The 23,226-nt window shown below is 34.8% G+C and overlaps 1 pseudogene; it reads right to left on the bottom strand.

The window, feature by feature from the left end:
* The window catches only part of LOC141499337 (large ribosomal subunit protein eL31-like), a 37,661-nt pseudogene extending 21,344 nt beyond the window's left edge, over positions 1 to 16,317 (bottom strand).
* Positions 16,318 to 23,226: the final 6,909 nt, after the last annotated feature.

Genomic DNA, 23,226 nt, shown 5'->3' with positions numbered 1-23,226 from the left:
ATTAGTATATGCATATTAAAACTGGGGATGATGCTCCATATCCACAGTACCTGCTAATGAGGAGGCTGAGGCTAGGGTATTTGTTTTAGTCTATCTGAGCTGCTGCAGGGATAAGCCTTTTGTTTGTCTCATAAAAAAAAACCCATTAGTACCTGGGAGCCTAGGTTCACCAGGATGCCTAAGGAGGAAGAATCAAGTTAGGTCAGAAATAGGGAGCAGGTTGAGCTAGATTGATAACCATTGGGATCATTGTGAGTGACTCTTTTATTTCTAGTTTGAATGAAATAAGGAGATTCAGTATAGGAAGAACAAAGGAAAACAAAAAACAACCATTTCTTAGAGGAAAATCTCCAGCATGTTGGTTAGAGCATTATGAAAGGTCAACAGGAGCCATGATAAAAATGCTCTGATATCAACAAGTAAAGAGAGAATTCACGAAGAAAAAATTATAAATACAATAAAATATTGTGGTTTGTAGGTTGTAATAAAACTATATAACCATGAGACATCCAATAGGGCTAAGCAAAATGATTTATTTTCCTCAATGTTGCATGTGCACTTTAGAATCATGGAATTTTCAATGGGATTAGCATTAGAGATCAAATAGTCCAATTCACTCTTTTTTATAGAAAAAGAAAACTGAGGGCCTGAGAGCATAAATGACTTGATCAAATCTGTTGGCAAGAGCTATCAATTTTACCTCTGTGAACTCCTTGAAGGTAGACATTGTTTTATATATAGTTTTATATTCCTAGTGCTTAACACAGTAGTTACTTAATAAATGTTTATTGACTCCGACTCTGACTAATTGAACAATTTTTTCCTTCTTTCAGACATGTCTAAAAAATTCCTCATGATCAATATTCCTGTGAGTGATAGGCAGTGGGGATTATTCTCAAAACACATTCAAATATAATCCTTTCTAAAGCATAGAGAAACTCCTTGATAAATGAGTTTGTCATTTATTTTTAATTTTTGTTACAGAATACAGCAAAAGCTACTGCTCTTAAAAAACTTCCTGCTTCATTTTCCATTCCCAGAATGTTCATTCATTCCTATGATTTGTATTCCATTTGTCTTTGACAGGCATTAGAAACTCATAGGCAGGCAGAAAAAGCAACTCTAACTCCAATTTATGTGACACCAAATTTATTATGTTTTATATAGACTTTGATTTTTTCTTTTTGTTGCTTACTTGCTTCAAAACTCATTAGTTTTGCTTTTTTATTCCTCCTTAACCCAAAATTCTATCATTGCATTCAACACCAGATATACTTGTTTTTTTTTTCTATCACTGATAAATTTATCATTGTCCAGAATGAGGCTAGTTTTATTTTATTTTTTCTATCACTGTAAGGATAAATTTATCATTGTCCAGAATGAGGCTAGTTTTTCTAGAGTTTGTCTCTGAGTTGACTTCCATGAAAATTATAATTTTTCATAAGTCTCACTTTTATTTTTAGTGTTTGCTAGGTAATGGGGTTAAGTGATTTGCCCAAGATCAGCTAGGTCATATTTGAACTCAGGTCCTCCTGACCTCAGGACCAGTACTCTATCCATTGTGCCACTTAACTGCCCCAGTCTCACTGTTTCTTAGGAAAAATCATCATTTTGATTTAGATTGAAAATCAGAATGATTTCATTCTACTCATGGATGACAAAACAATTCAAACCCATCAGGCAGGATATAGGACATGGGGTGAATAATACTGAAGCACTTAATGAATGTTAGCATATACACTTAATTGATTTGGGAGGAAGGATAATGGATAGACTACTAAAACAAATATATCAATTAATCTAATTAGTGATGCAATCTGGAATATGTACATTATTTTAGGAGAGAGATATGCCAAGTAAATGTTTGTATAGATATGAATATTGATGTATAAATAACAGAAAAATAATAATTGACTTAATTTTTCTAATTAAATCTATAGTAGCTTCCTCTTAGAACCATGGTATGTACATATGCACACATGGACAGATATATTCATATAGTGGAGTTCTTTTGAAACAATGGGGTGTGGGCTAAACAGGGCTGACCACTCTGTTTTAGGCTGTTTCTAAATCAGAGGTTTTTATTTTTTTTTAATTTTAATTTTTTTTAGGTTTTTGCAAGGCAAATGGGGTTAAGTGGCTTGCCCAAGGCCACATAGCTAGGTAATTATTAAGTGTCCGAGACCGGATTTGAACCCAGGTACTCCTGACTCCAAGGCTGGTGCTTTATCCACTATGCCACCTAGCCGCCCTAAATCAGAGGTTTTTAACCTCGGGTGTGAGAATTTTAAAAAAATGTGATAAATGAATTTAACATAATACCCTTCCTTTGTAATTCTATGTATTTCATTTTTTATTCATTTGTATTCTGAGAATCAGTCAATAGACTTCACCAAATTGCCAAAGGACTCTGCTGTATTCATCTATCACTTCATTTCTTATAACATATTAATATGTTTATGCATCATAATTTATCTATTTTCCAAAAACAGGACATCTATTTTCTTTCCAGTTCTAGCTGTCACAAAAAGTATTGTTATAAATATTTTGGATCATATGGGTTATTGGGTTGTTGTTTTTGTTTTTTTCCTTATGAAAGATCAGTCCAATAATAGTCTAGTTCAAAATATATGAGTATTTTAGTCACTTTATTTGATTAAATCCAAAATTGTGTACCAAAATGTTTATACCATTTTACAACTTACCAATCATGTATTAATGTGTCTATCTGTCCATAGTCCTCTAGTATAGAAGACAATTCTCTTGCACTTTCTTATCCTGTATCATTTTTGTTCATTAGTCTCATATATAACTTACCTACTGTATCAGAGACATTCCATGTATTTTTCAAAAAGAAATATATGCATATACATATGCATCATACATCTATTTTAAATTACTCTCTTTGGTTTTATTACACTCTTATCTCTCAGTGTGTCCCATGTCCCTAGTCCAGAAAGCCATTCCTTTTATAAAGGAATAAGAGAAAAATTAAAAAAAACAATTCAAGGGAAAAACATCCTAATATATTAAATTCAACAATTTAAGGTATATTTCACATCCATAGCTACCACTTCTACAAAGAAGTTACATTATTATTTGGAGCCAAGCTTGTTAATTTTAATTATTCAGTGTTCAGACCTGACTCTTTTTTGTGGTTGTTCTTTCAATTTATGTTGTTGAAGTCTTTGTCTATATATTTTTTTTTCTGCTTCTGCTTGCTTCACCCTGCATAACTGTTTCTTAAGGTATGTTAATATTCCTTTACATTCATATAGCACAGTTTGTGTGCATTCATTACCCAATCAGTGGTGTTCTGAACTGCGCCTGACTCAGGTTAGTAACTCTTCAGTTTAGTTCAAAACTGGAATTTAGATATTATTCAACAGTTAACAATCATAGCAGAAGGATATTTAATAAGGATAAGCATTAAGGACATCTTACATTAAGTAAGATGAGCAAATATGTCTGAGATGCCCATTATGTTCTAATAGTTAAATATCAGATAAACCTAACCGTTTTGCAACCAATGATGTCAACACTCAAGTCCTTTCAGTCAACAAAGTCTCAAATAATTTTTAAGGAAAAATTAGCTTAAGCTTACATGAGAGGAAGGGTTAGTATATCACTCCTATCACAGATGAACATCTATTTTATTTTTAATTTTTTTGCCATTATAAAAGACCTTTTGTAGATATATTTGCATATACTTGAGGACTGGTCTAGCAGTAGGATGTCTGGATCAAAGGATTTGTGCATTTTTAGAAAAATTTCGCTTTGGAGTATTTGTATAAATTCATTGCTTCCAATACTTAAGTGTACCTAACTCTCCACAACTCCTATTCTGACCATTCATGACTTTTGTAACCTTTGTCAGTTTGTTAGGGATGACATAAAATCTCAGAGTTTCATGGAGCTACTTTTCTTTTATTATTAAATATTTGAAACAGTCTTCTATATGCTTGTTAATCATTCACAATTATTCTTTTGAAAACTATTTGTTCATTTCATTTTGACCACTTATCTGCTGATGAATTACTCTTGCTCTTAAATATTTGTGTTTGTTCCTTATAGATCTTGGATATTTGTCTCTTATCAGAGATATGTGCTGCAAAGGTTTCTCCACCTCCCCTATTCAAATGATTTTCTTGATTTGCTGTGTTGATTTTGTTCATATAAAAGTTTTTCAACTTCATGTAGCCAGAATTACACATTTTGCCTTTGGTGAACACCTTTTCCCCTTCTTTAGTCAATAATTTTCCCCCAGATATAGTTATAAAAGGTACATGTTCTAGTTTTCTATTTATTCATTTATGGAATAACATTTAATATTCAAGTTACATTCATTTTGTCTCTTTAATTCTTTTAGAAGTGCCAGATTTAGTTAAGTGCATAAAAATTCTTAAAACTCCAATATTTGTATTGTTTACAACTGTGATTTTACTGACATGAAATAATTCTGAGAAGATAGAACAAGGCAGTCCAATCTATTTTGGGATAGCTCTAATTGCTAGGAAATGTTTATTTTTATCTTGACCTAAATTTGCCTATTTGCCTCTTTTTGGCTCTAAAGTAAAATGCATAAACATACCATGTATTTTAGAGGGAACATGATGTGGTTAGACTTGAGCCTTAGTAACTGTATTTTGTAGGGATGTCAAAGATGGATTACCTAGTAGGGTGAGAGAGTGAACAGAAACAAATCAACCAGAAAGCTAAGAGTTCACGTGATATATAAGGACTGGATATCATATAGATGGGTTTTTATTTGCCATATAGGAGAATACCCTTGTCAATGAGTTTCCAAATTCAGTGAAATTTTGGAGTATATAGAAATGATAATTAAATTTATACCAATTAAGAACATTACAAAATCTCAAAGTCATGAGATTGCAAGGGACAATTTAGTCCAATTGTAACTAGATGAGAATCTGCTCTATAACATATCTGAAAAATGGTCAAGACCAACCAAAAATGGTTGAAATATGTCAAGAACCCACTATCTTCAAAATAACCTTTTCTGCTCTTCACAGCATCACATAATTTCAGAGTTGGAATGAAACTACATCGGGCAGGGGGTAGAAAAAGCATATTTCCATACTCTTAAATGAGATAATTTTCCTCATTCTTCTCCCAGTGAATTCTTTTTGGGGCACCCCTTCATTCTTCTTTTGAAATCATCTTAACATAATAGGCTCTCACACACATACCCTCCATATAGACTCTTTCTGTCCAAAGAATAATAAAATTCTTATATGTCTTATGTATCATCTTCCCTAATGTAGTCTAACCTTCTGAAATCTTTCATGGTTTCTTTCTTATATTTTCCTTTTTATGCTTCTCTTGAGTCATGTTTAAAAATCAAATATTCTATTAAACTCTGGTCTTTTTATCAGGAATACTTAAAAGTCCTCTTTCACTAAATATTTTCTCCTATAGGATTATACTCACTTTTTCTGGGAAAGTTATACCTGCTTGTAATCCTGGATCTTTTGTCTTCCTGAAAAATCATATTTCAAGTCTCTATTTCATCATGGTGATAACTTATACATCTGTGTGTTCCTTTCTGGGGCTTCATAGATTCTATATTCTTTCTTTCTGACTACTTGATCTAGGACCTGTTTTTGTTTTGGGATTTCTTTCAGAAGGTAGTTGGTTGATCTTTCAATTTCTACTTTGTCTTTTGATTCTAAAATAGTTGAGTAAATTTTCCTTTATAATTTGTTGGGATATTATGTCTAGGTTTTTTTTAATATTGCTTTTAGGTAGTACAAAAGTTCTTGAATTATTTCTCAATTATCAATCACTAACTCAATTACTTTTTTCTGTGAGAGATTACACATTGCTATTTTTTTCAGTTTTAAAATTTTATTTTATTGGTTTTTGATATCTCATGGAATCAATATAAATTTTTAAGGCATTGTTTTCTTCTGTGAGCTTTTGAACCTCTTTTACTACCTGGCTAATTTAGATTTTTTGAGGAAATTATTTTCTTCATCATTCTTGTGCCTCTTTAACTAAATTCTTAATTCTCTTTTCATAAAATTATTGTACTACTCTCATTTCCTTCTTTATTTTTCTATGATTTTTACTTTATTTTTATTTTTTTTTGCTCATTAAAAGAATCTTTCTTTATCTTTTCTAGCAATTCTTATTGGGCTTATGCCCAATACGTGTTTTTCTTGAGGCTTTACTTACAGATATTTTCAAGTCATTGTCTTCTTTTGAGTTTGTATCTTAATATTCCCAGTCACACTAGTACCTTTGAAGGTTTAGATGATTTTTTTTTGTTTTTAGGGTTAGATCACTTTTTCCATGTGCATGAGATACAAAGAACATGAACAAACAGGTTTTAAGCTGAGATCTGAGAGTTTTACATGTAAGTACATGAGCTTGGTCATGTCTATTGGGATCAATAGGAAGTCAAATATAAGTTGCAGTGGATAGAGCAGTGGACTTGGAGTCAGGAGGACAGGAGTCCACACCCTCACTCAAATTCATTAAAATTATCACCCTATCAATAGAACATAAAATAATTCAATTGGATTTGGTCTCTAAGGCCAGACATTCCCACCCTTTTCTACTGAACTAATTGCCAATATTTTTACCCTTTTTTCCCTCTGTTAGAAGATATGACTTGAAATATATCAGAAAAAAATTGTTTTGGAATTTGGATGATGTTAAGACAGCCCAAGTCAAAGGAAGCTGACATGATACTACTCTGGTCTGACCACACCTGATATACAGTATAGTACTATGTTCAGTTCTAGGTACCACGTGTTGAAGGACATGGAAAAATGAGTGTTCATAGGATAACTATTAAGTAAAGAGCCTTGAGTTCATAATATATAAGGTTTATTTGGAGGAATTTGGGAGGGGGATATTTAACCTGGAAAGTAGAAGATGTATAAGTTCTTCTCAAGGAACTGAAGAACTGAAACCAGGAAGAGAGATTAGATTTCTTTTCTTAGGCTTCAGAGGTTCTTATGGGACAGGTAGGTGGTACAGTAAATGGAGCACTGGTCTTGGATTCAGGAAGATAGGAGTTCAAATCTAGCCTCAGATACTTGATACTTACTATGTGACCTTGAGCAAGTCACTTAAACCTGATTGATTCTTATCAACATTATCTCCAGTCATCCTGATCCATATCTGGCTACTGGACCCAGATGGCTCTGGAGGAAAAACTGAGACTGGTGACTTAGCACAACACACTCCTCACTCCAATCTAATTCATGTGCTTATCATGGCATCACTTCCCCTGATGTCATTGTCTTCTTTGAGAACAAAGGACAAATATCATCAACAACCAAGAGGAATGAATGGAAATGGTGAAGAGATAAATTTGGGATTTGGGTTAGAAAATATTTCCTAAAAATGAGAATCATTGTTGTTATTGTTGTTGTTTTCCCTTCCTTCTTGAAGAGGACCAATGACATCAGGAAGTTGATATCACCCCAAAGTGGAAAGAGGCTCTTTAGGAGGCATTGAGTTCCTTTTCATTGGAAGAAGTTGAATTATTATTTATAAGAAAAGTTATAAAATGAATATTTTTCAACTATATATATATATATATATATATATATATATATATATATATATATAGTCAAACCATTTGGACCAAGCTCAGTTTGGGTATTTTGAAGGGTACACAAAGTTGTTAACATCCTGGGAGTTGCTTTTCTCAAGATGAAGAGATGAAGTTTTTATAGACTTGAATGAAGAGCTTTCAACTCCATTGGTAATTTTAAATCATTTTGTGGGAGACAAAATGTGTTTCAAAGAATATCAGGGAAGGGAAAAGAGAATTTTGACTGTCATAATAATTGGAAGCAGCAGATCACAGATACTTCTTAAGAAGAACTGACTATAAGCCCTGTCAATAAATAGAGGCTTTCTACTTTGCTCTTAAGAGAATTAAGAGGAGTAACTGAATTATTACCAACTGAAAAAATAGTTACACCACTGGTAAACTAATCTACTCTTTGCTTCTCCCTTTTGTTTTATTGTCACATGTTAAGAGATAGAATTGTTTTCCAAGTGTTTCTTAGCTCTTTTTAATTTGCTTTCTAGTTCTTGTATTTTAATGATCTTTTAGATAAAGTCAAGATAATTTCAATTGCATTCTGAATATCTTTGCTAAAGAGTGTAAAGGAGAAAATCAGTGTATGCATAGAATTTACCCATTTGGGAGATGTTATTTACAACTTGATCAATAGTTCAGAGTTTTTATATTTAAAATGTTTAATTCTGTATTTTGTTTAAAGATCTGTATTTTGAAGCTTATTAACTTTGCAGATCAAGGAAGCCATTTGGAAATAGGATCTTTGCCTTAGACCAAAGCCTCATGAACTAATCTTGATATTTCCCTTTTGAACATTAGGGCCTTTGGGACATCTCTCACCCCACCATCAACCCCCCCCCCCCCCCAGGAATCAGGCCATGCCCTAACCTGACTGTAATGGGTGGAGAGAATGTGATAAAGGAGAAATCAGTTTTATCCACTCCCCTAAAGGGAGTAAGAAATGGAGAATATTTCTAAGATAAGCTATTTTTTACAATGATGGTCTCAAATACAGTAAAAATAGATGATTACTAAATTCTTTTGCAACTCTGAAATTCTGTGAAAAATAGATTGGACTCTTTCAGAAGACAAGGTGTTCTTCACTTGATAGTCACAAAGACTATATGACCACTACTGGGGTATGTTGTAGAAGGAATTCTTGTTCACATACAGGTACAGGTACAGGTACAGGTACAGGTACAGGTACAGGTACAGGTACAGGTACAGGTACAGGTACAGGTACAGGTACAGGTACAGGTTTGACTAAGTAGCCTCCAGATCCCTTCCTAACCTGGAATTTTTCTATTCCACTAATTCTCCTTAGATACCTTTAATGATGAGTTTAATGATCATTTTTAAACAGATGACTACTAAATATTTCAAAAACTTTAATGGATTGTGATCTTATTGATCAGGGTGCTCCTCCCATTGTGCAAATTAAAGGTCATCTATTACTCTGTATTGCCAGTGCCTAGTATAGTGTCTTGCACAAAGCAGGTAGATAATATTTACTTAATTGAATAATCTGTGAGCTCCTTATGCAGGCGCTTCCTTTGTCTATGTAGGTCATAACTCCTTTGAAGGTGGACATTTTTTGTTAATTGCTGTGAATGAAAGGCTCATGGTTTCATGGGTTTCAGGTGATGGATCTCTTTCATCTCAGATAAGCTGGTTCTCCTATGTTAGGCATAAAATCCATCACCAGTTTAACTTGAAGCCTTTCCATCTTGCTATAGCATATGTTCACTTTGCAACGGTCTTAATACAGTTGCCTACACATCATGATTTATGTATTTGAGGAAGACTTTATAGAATTAAACATACCTCCTATACTATGTGGTATACCAATTTTTCACAAATGGAGATATAAATAAAATCACTAAAATTGTCTTTGTTTTATTCAAGTTGTTCTCCTGCAGTCTTTTTCCTCTTTTGATTACTTTCTAGATCTGAATCAATTAAAATTTCATCCTTTAAACTGGATCAGCCAAAAGAAACTCTTGGTGTTTTGAAAATGTGCTGAATTAATGAGTAGCTTGGTCCTAGGTCTCCTGAAGTGTCAGCTAAAATAGCTACAGTAACATGGCATGTAACTGTATAGATTGTGATCAATGTTTTAGGTCAAGGAAACCTTTTGAGTAGTTATAGATCATTTGAGCCAATAAGACCTCTGTTCATAGTCAGTCTATTCTGTGTATCCATGATCAGTGATAGATCATTCAGGGACTTGGAAACTTCCGTGAAGTTCAAATATTTTTTTCTGCCTATTCCATTAATAGATTTTTCATGTCTCATCTTTGTAGGGCTTACCCAGGCTTTTAGTCAGTACTCAAAAACCTTCCTTTTTATTTATCTGTAATAGAAATACAGATAATGATAGGGCTAGCCTAAATATCTTAGTGCCTTCTATGTATGACAGAATCAAAGTTGCCACAACCTGTTCACCAATCTGTCATGCCACTGAGAATTCTTAGGAGCTAGGAGTGTTCCTTCATTCATTGGACTGGCTCATCCTCAAAAGCTCTCAATGCAGGATAAGATTACATGATTACAAAGACTGTGAAACAGCAACACCAACAAAAAAATCCATAACCAGACACCAAACTGTGCCAGGGTGAGTAAGACATCAGCAGATCCCACCTCTTGTTATTGTGAAGAAATCATCAGAGGACATCGAAGTCTTATTGAGGGCACAAGAGCCTCCTCTGTTGGAGTTGATGCTATGGGAATATTGTAACATGGCCAACTAAGGGAAAGAGAGAAAAAATATATTTTCAAGGGCTTGCCATGCAATTTTTTGGCAAGCTATGTCTTGCCCTGATTTAGTTTGCATAACTCTTACTCATTGGTGAAACTACTTCATAAAGTAGTGTCTGGGAACCTCTAAAAGTAGTGCCTGAGTTTCCTCTTAACTGATAAAAGCTTTACTGGTGCTGCAGGTAATCTTGAATGGAAGAAATAAGACTATTTCTTCCACAAATACGGCTCACAATCCCTCTTCAATTTTTTATTCTGTGTGTTTCTTTTCCATGTCTTTCCAGAAATTTCTGATACATTATCCATTTAATAAACTGGAGATAGTTCTCAAATTCTTTTAGTATCCCAAATAAATCAATTTGAGCTAATGAATGTAAGAAGGGAAAGAAGAAATAAAAAGGAAGAAAGGAGGGAAGGAAGAAAGGAGGGAAGGAAGGAAGGTAGGAAAGAAGGAAGGAAGGAAGGAAGGGAGAAGTAGGTGAGTGGTAAGAGGAGAAGAACCAAAAGAAAGAAAAAAGAAGAAGAAGAAGAAGAAGAAGAAGAAGAAGAAGAGAAGGAGGAAGAGAAGGAGAAGGAGGAGGAGAAAAAGGAGTAGCAAGGAGAAGGAGAAAGAAGAAGAAGGAGGAGAGGGAGGAGAAGAGGTGAAGGAGAAAGAAAGGAGGAAGAAGAAAAGGAAGAAGAAAAGAAAAGGGAAGGAAGGAAGGAAAAGGGGGGAGGGGCTTCCTCTTTAATTTGTGTAGTTGAAGGCTTGCCCTGTTTCTTTTTTTGTTTATTTTCAATGGATAGTACATTGTCTTGCACAAAGTGGGTGCTTTATAAATGGTTTTCAAGCTTCTTTAAATATAACATCATCATCAGGGAATCTTCATGTCTTAACTCTACATGGGGTACCTTCCATGATGGTAGTGCACACTCCAGTGAGCACACATCTCTCTTTTACACTTGACTTAATGTCAGAAGGCATTAGATTATTAGACAAAGCTATCCCTGTAGTCCCATCTGTCATAGAGTCTTATTTAATTTTAATGCACTTGTGAGAGTCAACTTGTTTGTAAGAGAAATTCAAGGCCATGACCCATGAAACAAAGTGAAATTACCTTGCAAAAAATTGTTGGGTGGCCTCTAATTTAAATTCTATGCTGCTGTTGATTGAACACAAATAAAGGGACTCTTAGTTGATGGCTTTGTCATTAGCTGCATGACAGCTTTTGATTTGCTGAGCTTTTCCTTGGAAGCCTATGCATTGCTAGTGCAAGGACAATTGGAGTTACCTGTTCCACTAAAAGTAAATCCAAACCTTCTCTATCCTCAAGCCTCTGAAACTATCTCTCCCCCCAGATACTCAACTAATGACTTTGCCTCATACTTTACTTCAAAAGCAGTCCAGTCACTGAGATCTCTCTTGCCTCTTCCACACTTTAAAGTCCCTTGAAATAAAACTTTATATTTTTCTTCACTCTCTCCATAAGTGGTGAATTTTCCTTGCCCAAAAAATCCCTCTGTGTGAACTTTTTTTCATTATTTTATTTTATTTTAATTAAAATTTTATTTTTTCTGATTATATGCAATGGTAGTTTATCAACATTCTTCCATTTGAAAATTTTTGAGTGTTACATTTTTCTACCACTCTCCCTTCCCTCCCTTCTCCTTATGATGATGATCAGTTTGGCAAAAGATATACATGTGTAATCTTATTTAACATATTTCTACATTAGTCATGTTGTGAAAGAAGAATTAGAATTCAGGGGAAAGAAAAAAATAATCTGAGAAAGGAAGAAAAAACACAACATACCATATTTTCCCCATGTATAAGATTCACCCTTTTATGAAAAATTTGGGGTCTAAAAACTGGGAGTATCTTATACAGTGGTTTTAGATTTTATTACATATATTTCCCACTTTTTTGTATTTGTTGAATTTGCATTCATTGTTTTGCATTTGTTACTGGTATATTAGATTATGTTTTGCAATGTTATGTCCAGAAATGGCTCAGAAAAGATTTTTGTACAGGGCTGAATTCAAGTTCAAAGTGATCCAGTTTCCTAAAGTGAATGGAAATTATGCTGCTGAGTGTTGTTTGATCTTCCTCCAACTGAGAAAACAATTCAAGACTGGCTATGGGAAGAAGAAACCTTACTGAAAACACCCCAGCAGAAGAAGGCCATGAGGGGTAAGTCAGTCAACTGGCCTGATGCAGAGAGGGATTTGAAGAGATGGATTGAAGAGCAAAGGGCCATTGGATTCCTGTGTCCACAAAGATAGTTTAGCACGAGGCAAGAAGAATTGCTGATGAAAAATACATACTTGATTTCAAAGCAGTACATAATTTGTGCTTCAGGTTGATGAAACAGAATGGACCAAGCATGTGTCCTCACATCAGACTTGCCCAGGGAGGTCTTGTGGTCAATCACAGACCAGTGAACAGGCAGGTGAGCAGTCAGAGCCTCTCCTAAGACAGTGATTCATCATCAAACACAGATGAAGACAAGATAACAGATGAGAGTTTTGACAGTAATGAGAAATTGTATGAGTTTTACGATTGAGTTCAATAACTTTATGTAATACAATTTTTTTTTTCAAATTTCAGGCCCCAAAATTAAGGTTCATTTTATACATGGGGAAATATGGTAAGTTTTTTTTAGAAAAACCTTTTAAAAAGTGAACATGGTATGAATTCAGACTCTGAAGTCTTTTTCTATGTATAGCATGGTCCATGGCAGGTCTCTCAAGGTTGTCCTTGATCTCTGAACTGCTGAGAGGAGCTGCATCCATCAGTGGATCATTCCACAATATTGTTGTTGATGTATACAATGTTCTCTTGTTTCTGTTCTCTATGTGAACTTTCAATCCCATTTCTTCTCATCTCCTTAGGCACATTGTCCTGCTAAATGTTCTCTTAGTAATCCTTGATTTCTTTCTATTCACTGTTCTTTCTTAACTGACTAAAAACACTCCCAAGTCTCTCTTAAAATCAAATCAATCAATTGACTAGCCTTCGTTAAGTGCCCAAGATGTTTCTGGTACTTATGATGCAGAGGCAAAAATGAAATAGTCCCTGTCCTTGAAGAGTCTTTATTGAAGGAGAGAATATGCACATCAATGCATATTAAATAAGGACAAAGCAATTTTAATTTTTGGTGGGATCAAGAGACACTAGCAACCATGGGAATAAGAAAATCAGTTGCCAGGTTTTGTTGATGTCATATCAGCATCATTTTCTCTTTCAACTCACATAGCCACCAACTTAGTTCAGATCTTCATCACTTCTAGTCTAGTTTATATTGCAATAGTTTCTTACTTGATTCCCCCCCCTCAAGTCTCTAGCTTCTCTAACCCATCCTCTACCCAATTGTCAGAGATTTTCATAAAGCACAAGTCTGACTAAAATTTCCCCCACTCAATAAATTCCTGTGTATCCCTATTTTCAAAAGGATGAAATCCAAACTCCTTTATAACCTAAATCCAACTTACCTCTTTAGCTTTATTATATATCACTATTTTCCTTCACTTTATGATCTAGTCAAACTGTCCTTCATCCTTTATTGCTTATTTTCTTTCTTATCTCTGTGCTTTTGCACGGGCTGTTCCTCATACTGGAAAAGCATCCCAATCTAACTTTTACTTCTTAAAATCCCTGGTTTTCTTCAAAATTCAATTCAAATAAAAGATTCTCGATGCACAGTCTTTCTGTATGCCCAATCCATCCTCTTCCTCCCCATTACTGGTCTTCACAACACAAATAATTTTTTTTTAATTTTATATATTTTTTTGCCTATGTATAGATGTTAGTCTTCACTGATAGAATTTAAGCTTCATTAGGGTAAGGATTTTTTTTTATGTTTGTCTTCTCATCCTGAGTACTCTGCCTAATGCGAAGTGCCCAAAAATACTTTAGAAATGTTTGCTTATTGATTGAAATCAATTTCTTGGTAAAGAACCTCAAGATTATCCCATATGATGATGAATAGAGGAGACTTGGAGAAGACAGGAGAGTTGTTTTCAAGTATTCAGAGAGTTATAATGTGGAAAAGGCAGTAGATAAAATTCCGCTTGACCACAGAGGCCAGAACTAAGAGCAAGGAGCAGAAATCATAAATGGACAAAATAATATAAGAAAAAAAATTCTTACAAAATGAGGCTACCTCTGAAAGTGGGAGGATCCTCCTACCTGTAACTGTTCAGGCACGTGGTCACTTGCCAGGTAAGTTGTAGAAAGACTTCTATTTAGGAACGGATCAGCCCAGATGACAACTAGGAAGGATTATAGCAGTCAACAGTAAGTGAAATACAGTTGTTAAGGACCATTTGGAAGTATACTTTACAACACATAGAGAACTAAAGAATGAAACCAAAAATGTTATCTGCCCTACACAAATAGCTTTTTTTCTGATGCTTTTCTGCCATTTCTTGCCTTCATAAAATCACACATGACATGTCCCAGGTCTTGGATGTACTGTCTCCTCATCTCATTTTAATGAAATTCTTAGTTCAGGAGTGACTTCTTCCATGAAGTTGTTCCCAAACTCCTAAGATGCTCCTTCTTTCCTTGAATATATAATCATATTTTGAACTTCTTTATCCCACTATATTTGTCATATAAGTGTAAAACTTCTTCTAGAGGTGAGAAGAATGACTTGGATGTGCATAGACTTCTGCAATTTGAAAGTTTTTGCTCATCTCCTGAGAAGGAAATATCACATGGTTTGGGACTGGGACAGGACTAAAAGGAGACTCAGCAAAAAAGCAGACTTGAGCTTTTAAATCTATCTCATCAGAATACTACTAACCTAACATCCAGCACAAACAAGCACTCAGAATCACAGGCACAATTCATATATATATGACTCACATGAATGTATATTATAAGATATAATAGCTACCTATGTATGGTATATACATAGGGATATGTACAGAATTTATCTCCAAATCTATATTACTCACTACAATATTATATATTTACATATTATACCAATAAACATATAATGTAACCAGTATTTTATAGATATATATATCATATATGTAACACCCAGTATTTTATAGATATACATATATAACTATATGCACACACTACATATGTGTGTATATCTATGTATATACTCAGTCTTTCCATAGATAGATATACCCATATAAATGTGTTGGTATAGCTATAAATATGTATTTATCTTTAGCTCTCTAAAACATACACATATATGTATGTTTAGGTCTATGTATATATCTATAAATATGTATAGATATATCTGTGTGGTATAAAAATAATGGTGTATAATGTGAATGCATATATATAATACAAATATATACAAATGTATATATATCAATAAAATATTGGCTGTATTTTATTTTATATATATAGCTATTAAATATACATATATATCAATAAAATATTAGGTGTATTTTATAAATATATATGATAAATAAATATCTATACTATATAACTATAAAATACTAGGTTTATTGCATATATATGATTTATTGTGTCATATATATAAAACACATCTATAAAATACTGAATATATTATACTAAGTAAAACATATAAGAAAAGAAAAATATAAATAGGTAATATAGATATAGACATCTACATATACATATAGAGGCATAGTAGAATGTCTATATTCTGCATCACTATCATATTATATATCTATACCACTTTATATATCATATATATTAACTCTGCTAGTAGATCGTAACTCTTAGTAGGCTATAAACTTCAACCTCTTAAAGGCTGAGACTGACATTTTTTATTTTTTCTCTTCCTGATAGTAGAATACCTTGGATTTTATAGATTCTTGAATAAATAGTGACTGAATCTAATTTAAACTAGTCGAGGACCATGAGGATCTGCTTGACTTGCTCAATGGAGACTGTTTAGCTTTGACTACAGTAAAAACTTAACTGACCAGCTGAGCTTCTGAGTCCCTTTCTCTTTCCCAGAATAATCACATAGACTAAAGCATGGCGTCAGGGCAGAAAACATGTATTCTGTTCCAGGCACTGCCATGACCTTCCTTTTGGGAATTTGGAAAACAAACACACACCAAAGAAATGAAAGATCATTTGACATTTCCAAATGCAATGTCTGGTTGTCCCCTGGGAGAGTCAGTCCATTCCCTGACTGCAGCATTTAGGTCAGTGCTATTGTAAAGCTTGTAGTGGAATGTTCTGAAACCCCATAGAACACATGTTTAGAAACACGCTATTTTTTCCTTTCCTTTTTAAGTTGCTAATTTAATAACATTATGTGGATGACTCCCACGAGCCCTTTGCTAGAAGTGCCCACTTGAATCGTGACTTTAATATTTAATGCAAATCACTCTGTATTTCAATTGATGTCATAGCACTAAGGCGTTGTTTACAGGGGGCATAATTAGAGAACTAAAATGATGTGGAAATTGATTTTCCCTGTGGATATTGCCTGAGGGATGTTTTATATAGAGAGCAATGAGAGAGGGTGGTTTATACAATGTATTTTGCCTTTTTACTTTGTTTAGATGTTTAAAACTGTCTCTTTGATCTGCTTTATGTATGCAGTCATCTTTGGAACAGTCCTTGTGTCCCAGTATATTTTAATTTGGTTTTCCTGTGTGGTGCCCGTCCTCTGTTGCTTTAGAGCCACCATTTTTTTCAGACTGAAAGAAAAAAATGTATTACTTTGGCTGCAATTGGAAACTGCACCATGGAGTTTGCTAAAATTGTGGTTCAATTGTTTTTGTAAATATTTGCTCACAGTGTTGAAAATATTTTTGTTCTCTGTCATTTCTAGTAAAGAGAATTTTTAGTGTTCTAAGAAATTCAAAAGAGACTCATAAGATACAAAAAAACCAAGAGACAACCTTAGAAATCACCTTGTTCAATGAACCCCAATTTTTTTTCTTACTTGAACTCCTTTCAACCAAAATAAGATATGTTGTGAACCTGCAGAGTAATTTCATATACTATTTACAATGTTTCTTTACATTTATTGCTTAAGGTACCATTAAATGCTCTCTTCAGAGTTAATAAAGATCTTTTGATTGCCAGTTCTAATGAGTTTTTTCCCCTGTTCTCATTCTCCTTGACCTCTCTGTACTCTATGGCAGTATTGTGATCTCTCTTCTCCTTGATACTCTCATTTCTAGGTTTTCTGAACACGAAACTCCTGGTTTTTGTCCTCCCTAACTGAACTCTCCTTTTCTGACCCTTTGCTGGATCCCCTTCCAGATCAGTACTTCTAACCATAGGTATCCCTCAGAGTTCTGTTCTGGATTCTTTTGTCCCTTTACTTGGTGATCTTCATCATTATCTGCACCAACCGCTCTGTTGACTTCTGATGTAATATCTCCAACTGCCTTTCAGACATCTAAATCTGAATGTCCAGTAGACATCTTAAACTAAATATATTCAAAGCAGAATTCATTATCTTTGCTCCTAAACTTTTCCAACCAACACATGCCTTCACACATCTTTTCAATTACTGCAGGGAGCAACATCCATCTCTCTAGGACCACAGTCTCTGGACCTAAGTTGGAGTCATCCTGGACCCCTTGCTATCTCTCACCACTCTTACCTGTTGCTGAGTCCTGTCGATTTAGTACTTGCAATATATCTCAAATCTGCCTTCTTCTCTTCTCTGACATGACCACCACTCTATGGTAGAACTTCATCACCTCATGCCTATTGTGATAACTTGATGGTAGGTCTGCTTGTCTCAAGTCTTTCCCCATCCCAATCCATCCTTCATTCATCCACTAAAGTAACTTTTCTAAAACCCAGGACCCATTATGTCACACCCCTAACTCAATTCCATTGGTTCCATATTGCTTCAAATATAAATGCTCTGACTTTCAAAGTTCTTCTTAATCACTCCTACCTTTTTATTCCCTACCATGTACTCTTTGATTCAGTGACACTGGCCTCCTTGCTGTTCCACAAACAAAATATTCTATTTCTCAGTTTCTAAACATTTCTCATTCAGTACCCCATGCCTGGAATACTCGTTACCTTGACTACCAATTCCTTGGTTTCCCTTAAATCCTAACCCTTCCCCAACCCTTTTAAATTCTAGTATCTTCCCTGTGTTACGATTTCATGTTTACACTGTATATAGCTCACTTTGTATTTATATGATTGAATGTTGTCTCTCCCATTAGACAATAATTGTAACCTGTCCTTAAGGACAGGGGTTGTCTTTTGCCCTTTTTTTTTGTGTCCCTACCATTTAGTCCCAGAATAGGTTCTTAAAAATGCTTGATAATTTTATCAATTTTTTTAGTGTATACCCCTAAATCCCTAAATTCATTTATCTAAATGCAATAAAACTTCCCAGATGTGCATCTATTAGACTGTGGGATCTTAAGGAAAAGGAGAAAGGCAGGATATGAGCTTGACAAAGACAATGTGTGATGCAGTGCTGGTCTCATCCTCTCTAAGCTAAATAGTCACATTCAACCAAAGTAGAGGCCCCCAAGGCAAAATGAATACTAAAAGAATTAATGTCAAGAGATTAGAGTGTCGCTGTAAGTGGGAAGAGTTTGTTGTTAACTTGGAGGGAAAATTGAGCCAACACATAGTTGGCAACAGTGGAGCAGAAAAAGAGATCTGGTGTATTTGCCTGTCTGGGTCAGAACACTTGCAAACACCAAGACTGGTTAGATGAAAATGATAGGGAAAATACAGAAACTGTTAAATCAAAATGAGAAATCCACAGGATTTACCAGCAGATAATTTATCTATTTCTAAGAAGGCAGCATTTAATTCCATCAAAAGTAAAGTCCAATTTAAAGCTTAGAGAGATACAGGACTCTTGGCTCAGTGAGAAGGCAGATGAGATTCCCTAAAGAATTCAAGGATGCCTCCATTATCCATCTCTATAAAGGTAAAGGGAATAGATTGTCCTGTGACAATCACAGGGGTAGTTCTCTTTTAGTCAGTTCTGGTAAGATTCTTGCCAGAGTCCTTCTCAATAGGCTAATCCTTCACCTGGAAGATGGTCACCTTTCTGAGAGCTAGGGTGGTTTCAGAAAGGGTAGAGGACCAGTCAGTATGGTGTTTGCTGCTTGAGACTCCAGGAAAAATCCCAGAAACAGAACAGAAGTCTGTATACAACATTTGTAGATTTGAACAAGCCTTTTGATACCATCAGCCATGAAGGCTTATAGGAAATTATGTCAAAATTTGGTTGCCTAGAGAAGTTCATCAGGATTGCATGTCAGTTCCATGACAGCATGCATGCCCAGGTTCTGGATAGCAGATGATGCTCCTGAGATTTCCCAGGATTGAAACAAGGATGTGTCATTACTCCCATACTTTTTAGCATGTTGTTTTCAGCCATGTTATCAAATGCCTTCACTGAGGATGAACATGGCCTCAAGATCAACTCCTACATTAATGCAGTAACTTGAAAAGGCTACAAGCCAAGACCAAAGTGGAGGGAGTGTTAGTGCATGATCTTCTGTTTGCAGATAATTGTGCACTCAATGAAGCCACTGAAGCTGAGATGGAACAAAATATGGATCGATTCTCTGCTGCTTGTGCTTGTTGTAGTCTAACAATTAACACCAAGAAAACACAGGTGTTCCATCAGCCAGCACCGCACCATCCATATGTGAAACCATTGATTACAGAAAATGGAGAAGTTTTGAGTATTGTGGATAAGTTCACTTACTTTGGCAGTGACCTTTCTAAGAAGGTACATATTGACAATGAGGTTGACACTCGAATTGCTAGAGATAGCTCAGTATTTGGGAGGCTCCAAAAGAAAGTACGGGAGAGAAAATGGGAGAAAGAAAATACGGGAGAGAAGGATTAGCCTATTGAGAAGGACTCTGGCAAGAATCTTACCAGAACTGACTAAAAGAGAACTACCCCTGTGATTGTCACAGGACAATGTATTCCCTTTACCTTTATAGAGATGGATAATGGAGGCATCCTTGAATTCTTTAGGGAATTTCATCTGCCTTCTTACTGAGCCAAGAGTCCTGTTATATCTCTCTCAGTTTCACTTGGACTTTACTTTTGATGGCATTAAATGCTGCCTTCTTAGAAATAGATAAACTATCTGCTGGTAAATCCTTTGGATTTCTCATTTTTGATTTAACAGTTTCTGTATTTCTCTATCATTTTCATCAAGACTGACTACCAGATTGAAGGTCTACAGAGCTGTTGTGCTGACCTCATTGCCATAAGCCTGTGAAACCTGGACAGTCTACCAGTGCCATGTCAGGAAACTGCCTTGCTTCCATTAAATTGTCTTAGGAAGATTCTGAAGATCACCTGGCAGGAGAAGATAGCAGACACTGAGGTCCTTTCTCAAGCTAAACTGCCTAGCTAAACTGCCTGTCCTGATAGGAAAATTGTAACAAGTTGACCAAAGAAATCAACTCCATTAAAAGGAAAAATAACCAACTGGAAAAGGAAACACAGAAGATAATTGAAGAAAATAAAATCCTAAAAATTAGAATTGAAAAGTTAGAAACCAATGTATCTACAAGACTACAAGATTCCATCAAACAAAATAAAAAGGCTAAAAGGATTGAAGAAAATATAAAGTAACTTCTAGGGAAAACAAATGACCTGGAAAACAGAGACAATCTATGAATCACTGGACTTCTAGAAAGTCTGGACCAACAAAAGAACCTGGAAAACATCATGCAAGGAAATTATAGGGGAAAACAGTCCCAATCTACTAGAACAAGATAACAATATAACAATTGAAGGAATCCAACAGAACCCCTCCAGAAAGAGACCCCAGGATAAAACTCCAAGGTCTGTAATAGCCAAATTCCAGAACCCTCAAATAAAAGAGAATATTGCAAGCAGCAAAAAGCAAACAATTCAAACACAAAGAGAACACAATCAGACTAACACAGGACCTATCAGCCTCAACACTGAAGGATCGGAAAAACTGGAGTAATATATTTTGGAGAGCTAAGAACCTGTGAAACCTGGATAGTTTACCAGTGCCATGTCAGGAAACCGCCTTGCTTCCATTTATGTTGTCTTAGGAAGATTATGAACATTATCTGGCAGAAGAAGATACCAGACACTGAGGTTCTTTTTTACAACCCAGAATGTACTACCCTACAAAATTCAGCATATAATGTTAGAGAAAAAATGGATGCTCAATGAAATAAAGGTCTTCCAGAATTTCCTAACACAAAGACCAGAATTTAACAGAGAATTCAATCACCAAATACACAACTGAAGAGTTACATAAAAAAAAGTAAATCAAAAAGGGGACTGAAAAAACAAAATTGTTTTAAACAAATGTTGGTCCCTAAAAGGGAAGATATAATGATTCTAATTCTTTAGAACTTTACTTCTCTAAGGAAAATTAGAGGGTAGAGGGGCGGCTAGGTGGCTCAGTGGATAAAGCACTGGCTTTGGAGTCAGGATTACTTGGGTTCAAATCTGGTCTCAGACACTTAATAATTACCTAGCTGTGTGGCCTTGGGCAAGCCACTTAACCCCATTTGCCTTGCAAAAACCTAAAAAAAAAAGAAAATTAGAGGGCAGAATATAATGGAAGAGAATGAACCTAAAGGATATGGGTATGATTGGGTCTTGTTTCTGAATTGAAGAGGTCCAAGATCACATCACTGTGTTTAAGACAAAAAAAGCCCTGAAAAAAAAGCAGAGGTATTAACTTTAATTTAAGTGTCTCATTATACCTTGACTCACTTTAATCACAAGGTGCAGAGAGGACCTGAGACAGTGTTTCTGTAACTTAGAATCATTTGTAAAGTTCTCAGTGAGAACTCCTGAACTTCCCAGTACTCAGAGATCTTCAAGATTCTTACAGTTAATTAGATCAGCATTTGTGCTTGACTTAACAAGGGGTTAAGTACCTTGGGTAGGGAGGGGTGTGTGTGTGTGAAAGAAAATAGACCTGGGGGGGAGGAGAGGCACAAATAGTTCAATAAATGATATGTCTTTGGATGATAAGATACATTCCTACTTGGGTTTAAAAAATCTAACTTATTATACAGAGAATGGGAAAGATAAAGAAAGAAGGAACTGATAAAAGGGAAGGGAAGGTAGAAGTGAAAATAAATTGAAAGGTAAACTCCTAAAAGAAAAGTCAAAGGGCAAATGTAGTAAAATTTTGGTGAGGAGGAATAAGGGAATAGGAAAGAGGTAAATATAAATGGAGAAAGATCACTTGGAGGGAGATGCAAAATTAGTAACCTTAACTGTAAATGTGAATAGGATGAGTCGTCCCGTCCCATAAAATGGAAGTGAATAGAATGGATTAAAACAAGAATTCTTCAATATGTTGTTTACATTTGAAGCAGAGAGATACACACAGAGTAAAGGTAAAAGGTTGGAGCAAAAATATATTATGCCTCAGCAGAAATAAAGAAATCCAGGGTAGCAATCCAAATCTTAGACAAAGTAAAAGCAAAAATCAATCTTATTAAAAGGGATAAGGAAGGAAGCTACATTTTCTTAAAAGGCACCGTTGGCAATGAAACTATATCATAACTAAACATGTATGTATCTAGTGGTATGGCATCCACATTCCTAGAGGAAAAGCTGAGTGAATTACAAGGAGAAATAGACAGAAAAGCTTTAATAATGGGAGACTTCAATCTCCTTCTCTCAGAACTAGATAAATCTAAGAACAAAATAGACAAGAAGGAAGCTAAGAAGGTGAATGAAATCTTAGAAAACTTAGAAATGATACACCTCTGGAGAAAACTTAATGTATTAGAAAAGAATATACCTTTTTCTTGGTAGTACATGTCACTTTCACTATAATTGACCATGTACTAGGGCACAAAATCCTTAAAATCAAATACAGAAAGGCAGAAATAATAAATAGATTCTTCTAAGACCACAATTCAATAAAAATTACATGTAATAAAGGATCAGGGAAAGATAAAGCAAGAACTAATTAGACATTAAATAACTATCTTAAATAATGGGTAGA

The sequence above is a fragment of the Macrotis lagotis genome, chromosome X (genome assembly GCF_037893015.1).
Source record: "Macrotis lagotis isolate mMagLag1 chromosome X, bilby.v1.9.chrom.fasta, whole genome shotgun sequence".
Classification (NCBI taxonomy): domain Eukaryota; kingdom Metazoa; phylum Chordata; class Mammalia; order Peramelemorphia; family Peramelidae; genus Macrotis; species Macrotis lagotis.
Note: the sequence above shows the minus strand (reverse complement) of the source record. Positions and strands in the feature narration are given on the sequence as shown.